Raw genomic sequence first — 19,713 nt, 5'->3', positions numbered from 1 at the left:
GTCAGCACAAATACACAGTAAACCTCCTTTTTCTGCCTGAGGAGATGAGGTTTCTGTAATTACATTTCTCAGAGACCAAGAATTGCAAATCATGTTCATCTTAGAGGAGTTTGGGTTTCTAGCTGTCAATCCAGAATTTTATTTGTTAGTACATGGTTGGCTTGATAAACACACCCTGTTATAAGTCAAACTTTGCATTATTATATTTAAATGCAGTCTCATTTTGTACATACTCATGATTAATAAGAAAGATAATTGGGGCAGTTTTTTACCCCATCAGTATACAATTCAGCGGTTTAGTCTATGACACTTCACTTTTTGTCTCAGATTGGTATATTTAATTATATCTGTGATCTATGAAATTTCCTGTATAACAGATATTAAACCGAAGAGGGATCCTAAGTTTGGCATGTTGTGATTTGAGTCAAAACTAGTAATTTCAAATCTACTTCATTACTTATCTAATTTTTGATAATTACACTGGTTTGTTAAGAAAGACTTGTTTGGGGCGCCTGGGTGGCTCAGTCGGTTAGGCGTCCGACTTCAGCTCAGGTCATGATCTCACAGTTTGTGAGTTCGTGCCCCGCGTCAGGCTCTGTGCTGACAGCTCAGAGCCTGGAGCCTGCTTCACATTCTGTGTCTCCCTCTCTCTCTCTGCCCCTTCTCTGCTCATGCTCTGTCTCTCTCTGTCTCAAAAATAAATAAACATTTAAAAAAAAAAAAAAAGACTTGTTTGGCATAGGATAATTTCATCATTAGTTCACAGAGGAAAGTTTCCCAAGGTTTCCTTTTAAATATAGACAGAGAGTTTCCTTTCCTCCAAAAGCAGAGCAAAATGTAGCTCTCTACTGTGTTTTTCTTTCTACATACTGTGTAGAGGAGAACACACAAGCCCAAAAGTCTAACATGCGGGCAGGGGTTTGGAGAAGATTTTAACTTTAAATTCTCAATTTTTAATATTACTTTCTCCATCATTTTCTTTAGGGAAAGAGTACATTATTTTTCAGGAGAAAGGGAAAGATGGTATATTCCTAGCAATCTGAGTCGTCAAGGCACCGTACTCAGCTTAAGTGACTATGTAAGACTTCTGAAACTATAAACTAAAGGGAGCCAGGCTACTGTCTCTAGGGAACATATATTCTATAAGGTGCCACAAAATGTCAACTGCAATTACTTGTAGGAAACATTTGGCGTCACTAATTATTACAACGTAAGATCTTGAATTTGCTTCCATTTCTTAGAATAAAATGAACAATGTTTATTGAGAGGAAATATGCCTGAGTACTCCCAGTAACATTTTGTTTTGGAAGTTGATGAACACAATCCTAGGTTGTTTAAAAACAACGTACGAGCTTACACATTATTGGAAATAATCTTATTCCATAATACACCACTGACATTTTATGCCTTTTAAACAGTAATGCAAGTTTTATACAAGAAAAAAATATGACTTCAGAGTTTAAGTATTTATAACATCGTTAGAACTTAATATTAACACAGCGACTGCAATGAAGCAAATCCATTATAGTTGCTCTTTTCATTACAGTAATTAGATATCATTGCATGATACAGAATTATGTTGTTTGTGGTCTAGTAGTCACATTAGAGGAGGTCTTTTCTGAATATACAAGTAGGAAATGAATAGCAAAAAGTAAATTCAAAAAGGTTCATTAAATATTTAAATATAAAATTTTTCAAAGTTGGTTAATAAATATATTCATATTTAGATATTTATACTCATATATGTATGTAAGCCTGATTAAGCCCCTGTATCATTAATGATTTTTTGGTAAACTCTAGAAAATACAAAATTATGTTAACTATTGAAAATATTTTTTCTCACTCTATATCCATGTGAATATGTTCTAAATTTTATATCTCTATACATTTGCTGATTATATACCATATATATGTGGTACGCTGGCTCAGGAAAAAAAAAGAAGTTTTCAGAGGTAAGGGGAAATCATTTATTCAACCAAAACTTATTCAGAAAACATCTCAAGCACTATACTAAAAACTGGGGATAGAAATGAAATTAAGCATTTCTAAATATCTAAGCCTGAGAGTGAATCATTTTCTTAGCCTTGTGTGAGTGGACATTTAAGGATAGCTCATATCCAAAAAAAAAATGCCATCAGTATACCTAAACAAATTCACAAGCATATTTGAGGAAGGAATTTGGCGCAGAAAGGAGGATATCTTTAGTAAATCTGCAATGGAAGATAGAAAAAACAAATACTGAAAAGTATGATATTATCAAAACCAACAATATTGGTAACTTTACAATCAAATGAGACTCATCTATTCCTCCAGGTTTTGTTCTAAGGATACAAGCCAAAAGAAAAAATTCAAGAAAGTTGTTCCCTATAAATTTTTAGTTTTCTCAGGCATGTCTGTGAAGGCTGGAGAATTATAATTTCTCTTTTTAAAGAGAATGTTTTTGGGGTAGGGTCATTTGTTAAAGGAAAAAGTTTGGCATCTATTCAAATACTCATGAAGAGCTGATTTTAAGTGACTTTAGCCATCTAAATTGTCTAGCTAAAAGTTCTTATAACTTTTAGAATGGCAAGCCGGATAAAATACTTGAATTCTCATCCTGACTCTGTCACATTAACCTACCTACTTGGTCTGGGCTTTTTTGCTTGTCAGTTAGAGGAATGGATGATTGACACGCCTTGCCATAGTTTACGTGAACATAGTGCACAGCCACCAGGAAAGTAAGCATCTTCTGTTAGATTGATGATTTGCCTTTATTATCTTGAGCTCAAGAGATCATTGGTTCTGTGACTAACCAAACACTAGTAGAACAAACAGCTCAACATAAGTTTCCATCATTTGGCAGATGTTTCCAACATTTAGGTGACCAGTATTTAGTACTCCATTGATCAAGCTGAGTTTTTCATTTTTCTAGAAGTGTGTTTGAGTACCAACTCATCCCATATGGCGTACTGATGGACTGTGCCATTCTGCTTATGTATTACTGATGTCCTGTGTTTTGTTTTGTTTCTTTCTCATTAAAGCTATCTATCTTCTAGTTAATACTACTGAAATCTTAAAAGCTCCAGTAACTTCTCTGTTTATTGATTGTGCATGAAAAGGAAACTTTAAATTTTGTAAATACCACTCTTAGAATTTTCATTCTGTAAGTTGGGGTGGGGCCCAGGAATTTGCATTTGTAAAACAAATACCCCAGGTGGTTATGATGCTATCTATCCTTTCTTTTTTGTTGCTTTTATTTCCTAATGAATTTTAAGATCAGCTTGTCAACTGGGGGGGGGGGGGGAAGCAGTTGAGATATTGACTAGGATTTGTTTAATTGGATTAATTTGGGGTCTATTGCCATTTTAAAATATTATCTTGCAATCTATCAGCATGAGATGTTCCATTTATTTATGTTTTCTTAACTTTCTTTCAATGATGTTTTATAGTTTTCAGTGTACACATCTTGCACTTTTTTGTTAAATTTATTCTAAGCATTTTTTGGTGCTACTGTAAATGGAATTGTTTATTAATTTCCTTCTAGTACTGTTCATTGCTAATATGTAGAAATTCAATTTATTTTTGTATATTGATCTTATATCCTACAGCCTTGATGCATTTCAGTTATTAGCTCTAAAATATTTTTGGTAATTCCTTAGGATATTCTATATAAGAGATCATGTCATCTGGGAATAAAGATAGTTTTACTTCTTACTTTCCAATCTAAATGTCTTTTATTTCTTTTTCTTGATTATTTGACCTGGCTAAGACCATCACTACAATGTTAAATAGAAGTGGCTCGTAGGGAGTTCTTAAATGATACTGCCAGGTAGAATTACTGTGCATTAGCTGTAAATTCATTTTTGAGGATATTTTCTCCAGGGCCACTCATCCATTTTAAAAATAGTGCATGGAAAACTTTCTTTTAAAATTCTATGAATATTTCTCCTAAACAATTGATATATCTGCTTTACAGAAAACAAAACAGTGCAGCCCATTGTATGTTCTCTTTACCTAGTCTATCAGGAAGTTCAAGTTCATAGCGAAAATCTAATTCCAGTCAATTTCTTGAAATACATTATATTATACATAATAATTGACAACCTCACTTTTGCCTCCTTGTTGAGGCTTTGCTTTTCTACTTCTATTTTACTATAATTTTGAGTTCTGAAACTTTTTGTTGAAACTGCCTCAAGTTATATATGGTACTAAATCTTAACCGTTTTCATATTTTATTGTGTAGACTTTTAGAATTTGACCCCATTCCCATTCTCTTCTTCTTGAAATGCTTTTTTCTCTGAGTTTCTGTAATTGTACACTCCTTTAACTCTGCATTCATCTCTTTGGTCACCTTGGTGTTTTCTGTGAGCTTTCTGTATGCTTTTATGTTGATATTTTCCAGGATGTCATCCTGGGGGTCCCCCCCCCCTTTTTTACTCTACACAGTCTGTCTTGTCAGTTCACTTCAATTCCATGGCTTCAAGTAGCATCTATATGTTAATGACTTCCAAATCTGTACCTCCAGCTAAGATCTCTTTCTTACTCAACTGCCAGATCCATCCAGTCCTCTTCTGTCCATCTTCTTGTCTGTCCAGGAGACATACCAAGATCAACATGTGAAATTAAATTCATCACACCCCTCACCAAACAAGCAACCAAAGTGAATGACCTGCTTTTCCATTTGTACTCTCTTTCCCAGTTCTCGGTACCCATGTTCTCACATTTGCCCAAGTAGCAACCTGCACATCACTCTTTACTAGTCTTTCTCCATTGAACACAATTCCTGGCCTCCAGTCACCAAATCTTATTGATTCTGATGCTAACTCATTTCTGAAATATGTCAATTTCTTCCTAATCCTATTTCCGCTTCCATAAATTAATCTGTTATCTCTTATGAAGATTAGTTTAGTAGAAAATTTTTATCTTTTTGAGCTCATTATGATAATAGCATAAAAAATGAGTAGTCAATTTCTCTGAAGTAGTTCATTTGTGAATTATATACTTTAAAAAGATGAATTTTGGAATTATATCTTTAAAAATGCTCAAAAAAATAGGACGCCTGGGTGGCTCAGTGGGTCAAGCATCTGATTCTTGAGCTCAGAGTCGTGAGCACAAGCCCCATGTTGAGCTCCACGCTGGATGTGAAACCTACTTAAAAAAAAAAAAGAAAAAGAAAAACTCAAAAAATACAAAAAAACCCCACAAACATTTAAAAATGCTCAAAATTATCTGCAAAAAAAATGAATCTGTATGTGGCTTCTTCAATAAATGAGTGTAGTAGTGATAAATGCAGATGATACTTTGTTTAGAGTTTAGTTTGTCCATCATATTTTCTTCTATTCCATTTCTCCTTCAGAGCTACCTTTCCCTAAAATGTTTATCTCTGTTTTAAAAAAATTCTTGCATACATTTTTCACATCACCACGGTTCTTTTATTTTTTTTAAGTTTATTTATTTTTGAGAGAGAGAGAGAGAGAGAAAGAGAGAACACAGTAGAGGAGGGGCAGAAAGACAGGGAGACAGAATCTGAAGCAGGCTCCAGGCTATGAGCTGTCAGCACAGAGCCCGATGTGGGGCTCAAACTCTCCTGCAGTGAGATCATGGCCTGAGCCAAAGTCAGACACTCAACCGACTGAGCCATCCAAGCGCCCCCACATCACCAGGGTTCTTAAGATGAATAAAACACAGACGTTATTCTCAGGAAAAGGTAATGATTTTCTGTTCTCTTTTTTTATAGCCCCAAATTTCTCCTTTGCATGTAAATATAAGCGTTGGCCTGAAACTGTGAACTCTCTATATATATCAAAGACTCTGTTAATCAGTAAATGAACTATTCTCTTGAGTTAACTGATTGTCCATCGTATTATTTTCCATTTGTGGTAAATCTTGGGTGTGTTTATGACTTCACAGTCTTCATAGTAGATCCCTGACAGTGAGAGATTTGAGATTTGATCACATATATGGTCTGAAGGGAAGGAGCGTTTGAAGATAAAGTACTGAAAATGCACAGATACTAGAGTGGGACCCTGAAGATGCAGGAGGGGTTTGGGTCAGAAGCATAGATGGATTGGCTCAAACCAGAAAAAAGACACATAGGAAAATAGGTAAGTGTTTAGATTGGGAGTGGGAAGTGGTCATCACTACCTGATGGTCGTAATTTTCTCAAACACATAAGAGGCAGAATATAAAAGTTTGGAGGCTGAATTGGAGATTGGACTTGAAGATTTGGAAGAATTGCTGAAGAAAATAGGAAAAGTAGCAGATGGAGGACAAATTAAAGGATTGATGAATAGTTCCATAGATCCAACTGAGGGACAAGTCCAAGAGACACCAGCAAGGAGAGTAGCGTGTTCTTTTCTAGCAGAACTGAGCTGATCCAATTGTAGGTACAGAAGTCAGATTGTAGCATTTGTGGAGAATGGGAATTTTGATGGACAGGGCTGTTGGAAAAACAGCAATGGAAAGAAATCAAGGTTATTTATGTAAATGTCAATGCTAGACAAGAAGGAAGAAAAGTCAAGACAGGAACTGATAGACTAGGAGAGTGTAGAGAAATTAAAAAGTTGGAAAACTATACCATTTAGTACAAAAGCAAATCTAGGGAACCGGATGGGTGAGAGGTTTAGAGTATGACACTGAAACTCAAGATTGTGTGGTGAAGCTATTTCATTAGTTAGCAAATTCTAAGACATAGCCATTGGAGCAAGTAGAACAGAGTGATGAAAAGAGTAAAAGGTGAAGGTAAATAGAGATATATAAGTTTTGGAATTATGAAGCAGTTGGCTAGACCTTCTTAATGAATATGTAAGTCTGATAGAATCATGGTAAAATTGAGAATTGAAAAGAAGACCTAGCTAGCTCCTAAAGACTTGAGTGAATGAGTCAATAGCCATGAGGTCACTAGATGATATAAAGAAAGGGGCAGAAAAGGAGAAGTATATGTTGGCATAGCCAGAAGTCATAAGCTGCAAAAAGATAAGTTAAGCTTTTAAGTCAAAGTAGAAGAGAAACGTTCCCAAAAAAGTAACCCGTAGTTAGAAATATTACAACCTATGGGGCGCCTGGGTGGCTCAGTCGGTTAAGCGTCCGACTTCGGCTCAGGTCATGGTCTCGCGGTCTGTGAGTTCGAGCCTCGCATCGGGCTCTGTGCTGACAGCTCAGAGCCTGGAGCCTGTTTCAGATTCTGTCTCCCTCTGTCTCAAAAATAAATATGACCCTTCCCTGTTCATGCTCTGTCTCTCTCTGTCTCAAAAATAAATAAACATTGAAAAAAAATTAAAAAAAAAAAATATTACAACCTATGAAAAAGGATACGTAATTGTCATTAGAGAGGACTTCAGGGGAACCAGTACGTCCAAGGCAGTACCAGGTTTTAGTTAAGACAAGATATAGATTGTTTTGGTGACGAGAGTAAAAGGGTTTAGAATGAGTAATAAGAGTATAGCTTTGTCGTGGAGCCACCGGGCTTTTGCTCTGCTGTTGGGGCCACCACATTTTCAGGGTATTCCTTTCAGCTAACACATAGTATTTATCCTTCAGTACCGCATCTCTGTTCTTCGATATGATATCGGAGCTCAGCGTTGATTAACCTTTACTCCCACATCCTACACAAATTTTAAGAGACTTATAAAATTTAATTGACTTTGTAATGTAATCATTATTAGAAATTTTGTAAGTTTGTATTTCTGTGGTAACTGGTTTATTTTATCCTGTTGTCACCAGAAAATTTTATTCAGAGAGACCCACACAGATTCATTTTTACAAATTTCACATTGGTTAGAATAGCAATTTAAGGTTATATACATTTAAAATGTCTATTAGCCTTCATTTATATATGGAACTTTTGTTTTCTGGCATTTCCACCATTGATTATAGGTAAATAATGTTTCTATAGACTTGTCTGCTATAATGGATAAAATTAATTTTTATGCTCTTTTTAAACATTTATTTCAAACATTTTCCCCACGTGCTGCATGTTAGAGAGTAAAATAAATTTAGTGTGAAAGTAGAGAAATAATTAAATGGGAATGACTCTCTCCATACAAAATAATAGCAGAAAAAACTGCCACATTAGTTCCCATCATATTTAATATTTGTTTTTACAAGCCAGTAAGGACAATTAATCTACAGCTGTTATTCTTTTCTTTTTAAGTTTATTTATTTATTTTGAGACAGAGAAAGCGTGAGTGGGGAAGAGGCAGAGAGAGAGAGAGGGAGAGAGAATCCCAAGCAGGCTCCACACTCAGCACATAGTCCAATCCAGGGCTCAATCTCATGACTGACTGTGAGATCATGACCCATGCCGAAATCAAGAGTCAGACGCTTAACTGACTCAGACACCCAGGCGCCCCCACAGCTGTTATTCTGCATTAAATGCTATATTCAAAGCTAGTGACTCCGAATAGAACTCTAGGTATCCCTCAGGATGAACAAATCTAACATGTAAAAGTTTGATTTTTTTATATTAAATATAACTTGTCAAATTGGTTTCCATACAACACACAGTGCTCATCCCAACAGGTGCCCTCCTCAATGCCCATCACCCACTTTCCCCTCCCTCCAACCCCCCATCAACCCTCAGTTTGTTCTCAGTATTTAAGGGTCTCTTGTGGTTTGCCTCCCTCCCTTTCTGTAACTCTTTTTTCCCCCTTCCCCTACCCCATGGTCTTCTGTTCAGTTTCTCAGGATCCACATATGAGTGAAAGCATATGGTATCTGTCCTTCTCTGCCTGACTCATTTCACTTAGCATAATACCCTCCAGTTCCATCTGCATTGCTACAAATGGCCATATTTCATTCTTTCTCATTGCCAAGTAGTATTCCATTGTGTATATAAACCACGTCTTCTTTATCCATTCGTCAGGTGGTGGACATTTAGGCTCTTTCCATAATTTGGCTATTGTTGGAAATGCTGCTACAAACATTGGGGTACAAGTGCCCCTAAGCATCAACACTCATATTCCTTGGGTAAATTCCTAGCAGGGCTATTGCTGGGTCACAGGGAAGATCTATTTTTAATTTTTTGAGGAACCTCCATGCTGTTTTCCAGAGCAGCTGCACCAGTTTGCATTCGCACCAACAGTGCAAGAGGATTCCCATTTCTCCACATCCTTGCCAGCATCTATAGTCTCCTGATTTGTTCATTTTAGCCACTCTGACCAGCGTGAGGTGGTATCTGAGTGTGGTTTTGATTTGTATTTCCCTGATGAGGAGCGATGAGGAGCATCTTTTCATGTGTCTGTTGGCCATCTGGATGTCTTCTTTGGAAAAGTGTCTATTCATGTCTTCTGCCCATTTTTTCACTGGATTATTTGTTTTTTGGGTGTGGAGTTTGGTGAGTTCTTTATAGATTTTGGATACTAGCCCTTTGTCTGATATGTCATTTGCAAATATCTTTTCCCATTCCGTTGGTTGCCTTTTAGTTTTGTTGATTGTCTCCTTTGCAGTGCAGAAGCTTTTCATCTTCATGAGGTACCAATAGTTCATTTTTGCTTTTAATTCCCTTGCCTTTGGAGATGTGTCAAGTAAGAAATTGCTGCGGCTGAGGTCAGAGAGGTTTTTTCCTGCTTTCTCCTCTAGGGTTTTGATGGTTTCCTGTCTCACATTCAGGTCCTTCATCCATTTGAGTTTATTTTTGTGAGTGGTGTGAGAAAGTGGTCTAGTTTCATTCTTCTGCATGTTGCTGTCCAGTTCTCCCAGCACCATTTGTTAAAGAGACTCTTTTTTCCATTGGATGCTCTTTCCTGCTTTGTCAAAGATTAGTTGGCCATACATTTGTGGGTCTGATTCTGGGGTCTCTCTTCTATTCCATTGGTCTATGGGTCTGTTTTTGTGCCAATACCACACTGTCTTGATGATTACAGCTTTTCAGTCTTCCTATTTTAGTCTTATTTTGACTTCAGCCTTTCACACTTATGGATCTTCGCCTTACAGGCTCTTGCATTTATACTTCTGTGTATATACGCTCATGTTGATTCTTGTGCCTGAATTATGGCTTCTTCTTTTCTGTTTATGAGTAGAGTACCTACCCATCCTTCAATATCCAACTCAAATATAAATTCATCTAAGAAACACCGTCTCTTCTCTTCCTTCACAATTTATCTACTATTTTTTTTACAAGAACAGTTTCTCTTGTGGTATTCATTTTCCTCTTCTGAGTGTAGTTAATTTTGCATCCATTTAATCTACTATAATTGACCATTGGTTAGTTAGCCTTTTGAGGTAGGTTATCCATTCATTTTTATCTTTTTATTGTCTTACCTCCCAGTATCTACAATAACCCACACAAAGTAGACACACAATAAAAGTTAGTGTAGGAATATATGAAGAAGTAAGATTGTAATAAAGCAGTGAAAATTTAGTGGTATGAAGGGCTTCCAACATGGTGCTTCTGACCTAGTGCAATACTCAACATGCTAATCTTAGTCTTCTTTGACAAAAGTTTTTAAATAGTCCAGGAGGTCATTTGTTCCCCAGTGGAAATAAACCTCAATTCAGTGGAATTTACTTCCTAGGAATTTGTTTTATAAGATATTATATTCCATTTTGGACAGATATAGTTGGTGGTGGGTTGGTTTGCTGATTTGAATATGATGAATAGTTATTTCTCTCATCTTTGCAGCTTTCGATAGGATTTTAGAATTCATTTCAAACTATTCTTTTGGGTACATTAGATGGATGTTAGTTTGTCTGATCTTTAAATACTACCTTAGGGAACCCTTTTGTTATGTTTTTTTATATGTTTTTCTCCCACCCATGTCAGACTTCATATAGGATTTTTATGTATAAAAAAGTGATTATCATTTGGATGACAAAAATAAGGAAACTTGTAAATTAGTCATCTGAGTCTTCCTATCAAGATATTTTAAATAGGACAATTTTGAAAAGATATATAAGACTTAATATTGAAGTTGTCTGGAGAGTACTGCATATTTAAAAAAAAATCTGTGAATTCACCAACTTACTTTACTATTTCTGTTTATCATGGAGTATGAATTACTGCTTTGCACGGTGCACCTGTCCTATGCAGAGATATAGTTGTCAGTTTGACACACGGGGGATGTAGCTGGCTTGCTTTGCAGAGTTTGTGAATAAGAACGTGATGCCATGATACAGTGACTCCTAGTAAGCATAATCATCATTTATCATCATCCAAAGTTTATTTTTAGTATTATAATAAATTATACACAAATCCTCAGAAAATATACATGAAAGATAATATATAGCATAATGTTAAAACTTAGCTCTGGATTCAGACAGAACTGGATTGAATCCTGGTTCTGTCAATTCCTAACAATGTAAATGCAGGCAAATAAAAACCACACTTTTCACCATTATATTGGAGATAATAATAGTAACTTTCTCACAGGGCTGTCCTGAAAGTTCAATGAGAGTATATCCTTACAGCTTTTAACCGAATTCCTTGCATTCCTGGCACATGATAAGCATTTGATAAATGGTAGAGATTACTAAAGAAAGAAAAAGAAAGGAGAGGAAAAATAAATGTAAAAATTCTTTTTGGCTTTTTTGAACTGCATATTTCATAGAAACTTTCCTATAACACTTTGACAGATAATTCAGGATAAGGTATATCCATCTTATATTTTGTACAAGAGAAAATAATTTCCAAAATACCAAAAAGATTTCATGACGAGATAATTTCACAAAGTAATATGGTAGAGATTCCTGAAAGTGTTTGTAAGGTTTGTTTCATAGTCTGCTATGGTTGACCTTTAACGGTATTGGAGTTTAAGTGGTTTTATTCCTTAAATTGCCATTATTCAAGTATAATGGAGCATCTTCGTATGCCAGATCCTCTGCTAAAATGGGGGAAATACTGGTTGACAAGACCTAGTTCTTTTCCTCAAAGAGCTTAAAGTCTAGAGGGGAGATCGAGAAGTAAATAAATGATTATAATAAGTAAAGGTATGAAAAATAACTTTAATATGTGATTTGATAATACTTCCCCTCTTAGCACATCATTGTAATAACCCACTTAATTATTTCATTTAAAGCTCCCTACCAACTTTGAAATATGGAAAATGGAAGTTACGAAAGGTTATCTAAACTGCCTAATATTAAAATAATTTAAACGTCAAAGTAGTGACAGAAATTATATCTTTTGACATCAAAGTCTAATGTTCCTCCTGCTTCACCATGGAAGGCCTTTCAAACAAATAAATTGAAGCAAGAAGAGACAGGTGACTTTTCAGCATTGTACAGATAGGAAAACGTCTACAGAAAAAAAAAAAACCCATTATTTCTTATAAGCCTCTAACCATTTAAAAAGTCTTTCTGAATTAATAGCCTAAGAACGTATTTGAGAAACTTTGTTAAGCAGTTGTTCTCGATGTGCCTGGGTGGCTCAATTTGTTAAGCATTCGACTCTTGATTTCCGCTCAGGTCATGATCTCATGGTTTGTGAGATCGAGCCCTGTGTTGGGCTCCGCACTAACAGTATGGAGCCTGCTTGGGATTTTCTTCCTTTCTCTCTGCCAATCTCCCCACTCACATGCACTTTCTCTCTCTCAAAATAAATAAATAAACATTAAAAAAAAAACAGTTGTTCTTAGCTCTAATGCAAACCAAACATAAGGCTTTTAAAATCTAAAAACTACAGTAATTAAAACATTCATATTATTTTGCGCTTGGGACTCCTAGGTTCTCCTAATAGTTATTTTTTAAATCTTCCTGCCATGTAAATCTGAAAGGGTCTGTACTTAAAGTCAGTTAGCAAGGCAAGATTATGAAGTGTGAATACCTAGAAACATAAAATTGAATCTTTTCAATCATTGCTTTCCAAGTATATTTCCAGAAAATTAACCCCATGAGCTAATGCTTAAAAAATAAATGGTTTTAAGGTCAACAAAGTTGGTAAACCCGTATACATACTATCCTTCTCTTCAAGATTCAGAGTCTGTATCAGCTTCTGAGAAGTTCTGTAATAAAGTTGTGTTTAAGCCAGCATTTCCCAAACCTTATGATGGATTATTTTAATGTAATACTTTCAAATTTTATTCTGGGAAATATGCTTTAAATTCAATGTCATGCATTCATTTTTCATTCCTAACTTTGGCTTGTATTCTCTCAGTGAAATAAATATTTTTATTCTTGCTGAGCTTAAGCATAGAATTAAGGTGCAAAATTTGGAATTTCCCAGAAGAGATCCTTGGAACTGAGAAAACTTACTAATAGGGATTGATTTTGTTCCTAAAGATGCAGACAGGTGGGACTAGGAAAAGAATTGTAAAATCAACTAGGAACACACAAATCTGACAAAGAGGAAAAGTGTTGTCCAAGGAATCTAAGACTTATCTCTTAAGTAATGACACTAATAGAGGAGATGCATAAAAATAGCTTAAAGAATTCAACAAATGTCATGAGCATTTATAATTTTTGCTGGCTTTTCCTGTACATTTTAAAATTTAATGCACCCTGTCTCTTGTTCAGGAAATCACTTCAAACAAAGCATTTCAGTCTTACTATCAAGATGGAATTGATAGATGGCCCATTTCTACCTTTCTTTCCTTTTCTATCTGCTTGGACTGTTAGTTGCTGACATCAAAGGCTAGTACATACAGCTGTGGAGCTCCATTGATGTCATGTCTACATGTATATACATATGTATGTACATGTATGTGTGTGTGTGTGCCACACGCTAGCACATGCTTAGTGGAACTCTCACTTTCCCAATGTCATTCTTTGTGAAGCATTCCATCTTGCTCTGAACTGAAGGCTTGCTTATTTCTAATTTTCTAGACTTAGAGTTGGCCTTACATTGTTATTTAGTGTAGTCTGTGACTCCCATGGCTAATATTCTAACACACCATTAAACTTTACTATTTCTACTAATTGTTAGAATACACCCTCTTCGTTAAAAGAATTAATTACACATATTATATAGGAGACACAAGAAAATTCTCTTATGTTTAAGGATATATATTCATCAAGGTCTGTCAATATAACAAGTGAATATTATAAGGGAGATATTTATAGACTCACTTTAAATTCAATATGTAACTACTTCATTGTCCAATTATACTTTCAAAGTCTTCACCACTTTATTGTTATCATTCTTTTAATAAATAACACTGTTATTTCATATATTTACGGAATACTGGTCAAAAACAAATTTTACATGTAACACATACAAATATGTATTTACATATTAATGTGCAATGTGGTATATCCATACATCATATGTATGTTATATATATCTCTGCGTACATGTGTGCATGTGCATATCATGAGGTATTGATAGTATACTTGAGAGACTGATAGAGCAGATCTGATTAGTTACATTTTGAGATGAGGATTCTCCCGGTTTAGGATTCTTATGCTGCTCTAATGAAATAAATGTAGAATTTAGGTTTGACCTGTACAAAATAAGAAGAATCTGTGATTTAGGCATACTTCTTACAGAGCGCAATCATATTTAGGGGATACTAAAATCTTAGCTTCATGGGAGCAGAGTTTTCATCTGTCTTAGCACTGCCTACAACACTGCAGGCTTAGTGCAGGTCTTCAACAAATATTTGTTGAAGAATAAATAGATGGATCAATGCCTACCTACCTATTTCAGTAATTTTTTAAAATGTGGCTTTTCATTAAATCCATTGAACTTAGATAATGAATGGAAAAGATAATTCTAAAGTATAAAGACTTTTAAATACCAAATAATTAATTGGGACGCCTGGGTGGCTCAGTCGGTTAAGCATCCGACTTTGGCTCAGGTTATGATCTCACAGTCCCTGAGTTCGAGCCCCATGTTGGGCTCTGTGCTGACAGCTCAGAGCCTAGAGCCTGCTTCAGATTCTGTGTCTGCCTCTCTCTGACCCTCCCCCATTCATGTTCTGTCTCTCTCTGTCTCAAAAATAAACATTAAAAAAAATTTAAATACCAAATAATTAGATTAAATTGAATGCCTTTTCCCACTAATCCTTGAAGTGCTATGAAATATTTAATCACCATATTACCTCTTCTTGCTTATCATTTTTCTTATTAGTGACTCATTCTTAAAATTTTAATGTAGTGCTTCTCTCTTTTTTTCTCCCAAGTTTTTATTGAAATTCCAGTTAGTTATCATACAGTGTAATATTAGTTTCATGTGTAGGATTTAATGATTCATCACTTCCGTACAACACCCATCACAATTGCCCTCCTAAATCCTCATCACCCATTTAGCCCTTCACCACACCCACCTCCCCTTCAGCAACCCTCATTTTGTTCTCTTTGGTTAAGAGTCTGCTTTATGGTTTGCCTCTCTCTTTTTCCCCCCATGTTCATCTATTTTGTTTCTTAAGTTCCACATATGATTGAAATCATATGGTTATTTGTTTTTCTCTAACTTATTTCACTTAGTATAACACTCTCTAGCTCCATCCACATCATTGCAAATGACAAGATTTCATTCTTATTTATGGCTGAGTAATATTCCATTATATATATGAACTATTTCTTCTTTATCCATTCATTAGTTGATGGACATTTGGGCTCTTTCCATATTTTGGCCATTGTTGATAGTGCTGCTATAAACATTGAAGTTCATGTATCCCTTCAGATCAGCATTTTTGTATCCTTTGAGTAATACCTAGTAATTGTAATACTTCTCTTTTATAGTTCTACTATTACATGCAGAAAGCCATAGACCATTACTGGAAGGGACTTCAGTTCTCTGTTTCTCTGAACTAAAGTAAGACTACTGTATCAGTGGTTCCCAAACCAAGCTCATAAGCAAATTGCCAGGGGAGTTTTTTAAAAACATCAATTCTCTGACCTTGACATGAAAATCATGGGTTTCAGTATATCTAGATGTGATGATGAGTAACCCTATACAATATCACTGATAGTTGATTGTTCAATCTGCATGAAGAATTCAGACTTTTTTATCTTATGAGGTAATCCATTATATTTTTGGACACTTGTAACTATTAGACTTTTTTGAATTGAGCCAACCACCTGCCTATAACTTTAAAAAACAATGTTCACTGTCTTAACCTGAGAGTGATTATAAAGGTGTTTGCTTTGTAATTGTCCTTTAATTGAACATCTGTCTTATACACTCCTTTGTATTTGTAGTATATTTCAGAAGTTCAAGAACACAAAAACTGAATTGGAAGGGAGAGTTGTATCAGGGACTATTACCTCAGAATTGAACCAAGTTATATTTGACCCACAGGGTGTGTGTGTGTGTGTGTGTGTGTGTGTGTGTGCGCGCGCGCACACATATGCACCGTGTGTGTGTGTAAAATATATTTTTAATTATTTTATTTTAATGTAATTAATTTGTTTTAATTAATTATATAATTATTATTTACCTTTAAGACAAAAAAACAACACATATATCTAAGAAGAATTCTATCTTTAAATAGTATTTATTCAAATTAAAGTTTTGTCATGTTCCACCAATCTCTACTACATTTATATCTGCATTTCACTTGCTATGTACAGATTGTTTTACCCTTTGAAGTCATTCCACAATTGGCTAGTACATCAATATAGCATGCATCCTATATTGAAAGGATGCAAATAGGTTCAAAATCATGAAAATTTACCTCTTTCGCACAATTTGAAAACATTTTGTTTGTAGCAATGATACGGAATAAAACAGAGAAAGGGAAGGTGAAAAATGAAGAAAAGAACAGAAAGGTATTGAAGGAATTAGTTAATATATTTTCTTGGGGCGCCTGGGTGGCTCAGTCAGTTAAGCATCTGACTTCGGCTCAGGTCAGGATCTCATGGTTCATGGGTTCGAGCCCCATGTCAGGTTTTGTGCTGACAGCTCAGAGCCTGGAGCCTGCTTCAGATTCTGTGTCTCTTTCCCTCTCAGCTCCTCCCCTACCCAAGCTCTGTGTCTCTCTGTCTCTCAAAAATAAATAAACGTTAAAAAAATTTTTAATATATATTTTAAGAGATCTATAAGTTGTGCTACAAAACATGTTTATTAGTCTTTTAGATAAAATCAAATCTAGTCAGTAGTATTTAAGCCCCTCAGAAATTTGCTCATAATTCTTAATAGCTAATATTTCTGTTAGCCAAAGTAAGACTCTTCTAGAACTTCATCACTTATTTTGAAATATCTTACAATTTCATTTTTCTGAGTTGATGGATTAGGTATCCATGCCCTAATCATCAACAGAGTTCCCGTGGAGAATGATAGACTAAAAATTCAGTATTCTTGCAGTGGTTTTATTCAACTTTTTTCTCTGTTTAAAATTCTCATTTACAGGGGCGCCTGGGTGGTGCAGTCGGTTAAGCGTCCGACTTCAGCCAGGTCACGATCTCGCGGTCCGTGAGTTCGAGCCCCGCATCAGGCTCTGGGCTGATGGCTCAGAGCCTGGAGCCTGTTTCCGATTCTGTGTCTCCCTCTCTCACTGCCCCTCCCCCATTCATGCTCTGTCTCTCTCTGTCCCAAAAATAAATAAACGTTGAAAAAAAAAATTAAAAAAAATAAAATAAAATTCTCATTTACATAAGTTATAAGAAAAATATTTAAGCTCCAATAGCTTTTTAGCTTGTATTGAAGAATTGCAAATTTTTTAACACTAATAACTATGAGAACACCTGTGAGTCAATGTTTCTTTTGAATTGAAAATAACTAGATGCATTGTCTCAGAATATTACTCCATAATAGTTTTAATAATTATTCTGCATGACAAAATGTAACAGCAGTGCTCTGAAGCTGACTATAAATATATTTAAATTTGCATTCAATTTATCATAAATCTTAAAATATAATGTTAATAATGGTGTTTAAATTCTTAAGCTTTTAGCAAAATAAATTGCATAGGAATAACAGCTGCCCTCATTTCTTTTTACTTCAAAAACAGTTGTCTATTCAAGAAAGTGTCTTGTTCATGAAGTCAAGGATAAAGTTTCTTCAGTGCTAGATTGACACTATCATGCTCAATGTCTCTACTGAGTCATTAAATATTTCTGGTTTCAGGATTTGCATATTTATAAGGAAAATCACATGCAAAGAAATACCTTAATGATCTTTTAGATGGTTCAGTGAGAAGGAGGCTAGGATTTTTAACTTTATTAGAATAAAATCTTGATTGTTCCTCCTAACAATACAGAAACAATAGCTCTCTGTATGTGGTATTGACCAACTATAAACTAACTAGAATTGTTATTAACTATATTTTACTCCCATGCTTTACCAGAATAGGAAAGTGACCATAGAAACTGCCCATGCCAAGATCACTGAGATTCTTTTAAATACAACTTTTGATGGAATTTTCTCCAGACTCATTAAGTTTGATTTCTATGACTCCTACAGTAACAGTGTTCTAATACCAGTCTGGGGATCTCAAATTCAAAGTCTTAAAGAGTCCAAGCAGGTAATATAAGTGATTAAAATCAGGTTTGAGGACTGGGTAATATGGGAACTGTGGTCCACTGGAGAGCACATGTTCCCTTTAAATGGATAAAGTGCTGCTCAGCTCCAGCTGGTCCTTTCCATACAAGAAGCCAGGCGATATTGCCAGATGGGATGTTTCAGGAGACCCAAACCCCTAATACTTATATTAACTTCGTAAACAACTCTTCTGACTAAATAAAGTATATCAGTAGGCCAGATTCACCTGGAGGGCTACTGGTTTGCATCTGAAAGTGTAATCATTCTTTGGAATAATGACCCTGAGTTACTAAAAGTTCCAAATGATTTAAAAAAAAAAAAAAGGAATAAATCATACTCTTCATATTGTTCTAAGTCAGAAAACTGCTCGTATGTTTTAGAACATTCCTTAATAATGTCGGTACAAACAGATAAATCAGAATATTACATTTCTAAAATATTCTTGTAAGTGACTACCTAGATAGGCCAATATAAATAAATTGATTGATTAATTGATCAATCAATCGATAGAGAGGTGTTAGAAACAAATTGAACTTTGGCTCTGTCTCCTTTTCCTAGAATAACAAGCATAATAATAAGATATTATATGGAATTGTTGTATAGACTACTATAAAGCCCTTGACAGGAGTGAAGGTAATTATAGAAATGCTAAATAAGTATAAATAAGTGATGTTGCCCATGTGGAAAACTGTGTTTTCTATATTTTATGGTATAATTACCTAGATTAGGGGAAATTAAATTAAGCTTTATTGAGATTGCTGGAAAATAAAAAAGAAAACAGTTTTGTTCTTAAAAGCAGCTTTAATAAAAGCAGCTCTTTCAAATGCAAAATTAAATAACTATTCTTGATTGGTTTGGGGTTCATAGGGTATACAGTGGGTTAGATTGAATTTTGTATTTCCAGCTAGGGGTTTGGAATTTTGGAAATACTATTTCATTTACCATGAGAGAGGATGGTTTTAATTTTGCTTTTAATTCTGATCAAATGTATATCTAAAATTAAACAAGTATGGCACTATTTTATTGTAATTACCACAATTATAGTAATTATTATTATTTGTAAGGATAGATTTCTTTAAGAAAAAAAACACCCTCCTTTATCTGTTGGTCTAAGTTAAGGATAAAAAGTATTCATGATATCCTGCTCAGATTTATTTTTTAAATGATAAAGAGCTTTTCTTATGTCACTCTAGGATTTCGAATAGTTCCAGAATTTGAAATAGTTCTAAACAGTGAGTAATATCAATAACTATGTTTTGGAAATCTGCTCACAGCTTTGCCGTCTTTTTTCTGATCCAGTAACTCAGAAATTTATTTGTACAGTTTAACTCAGCTTTGTCCAGAATTCATTGATTATCACACCATACATATTCACA

General features: G+C 34.9%; 1 protein-coding gene across 50 annotated transcripts in view; it reads left to right on the top strand.

Annotated features, from left to right (window-relative positions):
- Positions 1-19,713, top strand: part of RIMS2 (regulating synaptic membrane exocytosis 2) — a 601,125-nt gene that overhangs the window by 473,761 nt on the left and 107,651 nt on the right. The gene's annotated exons all lie outside the window — the stretch shown is intronic.

This window comes from Acinonyx jubatus, chromosome F2 (assembly GCF_027475565.1).
Source record: "Acinonyx jubatus isolate Ajub_Pintada_27869175 chromosome F2, VMU_Ajub_asm_v1.0, whole genome shotgun sequence".
NCBI classification, from domain to species: Eukaryota; Metazoa; Chordata; class Mammalia; order Carnivora; family Felidae; genus Acinonyx; species Acinonyx jubatus.
This window is presented reverse-complemented; position numbering and strand designations above follow the sequence as displayed.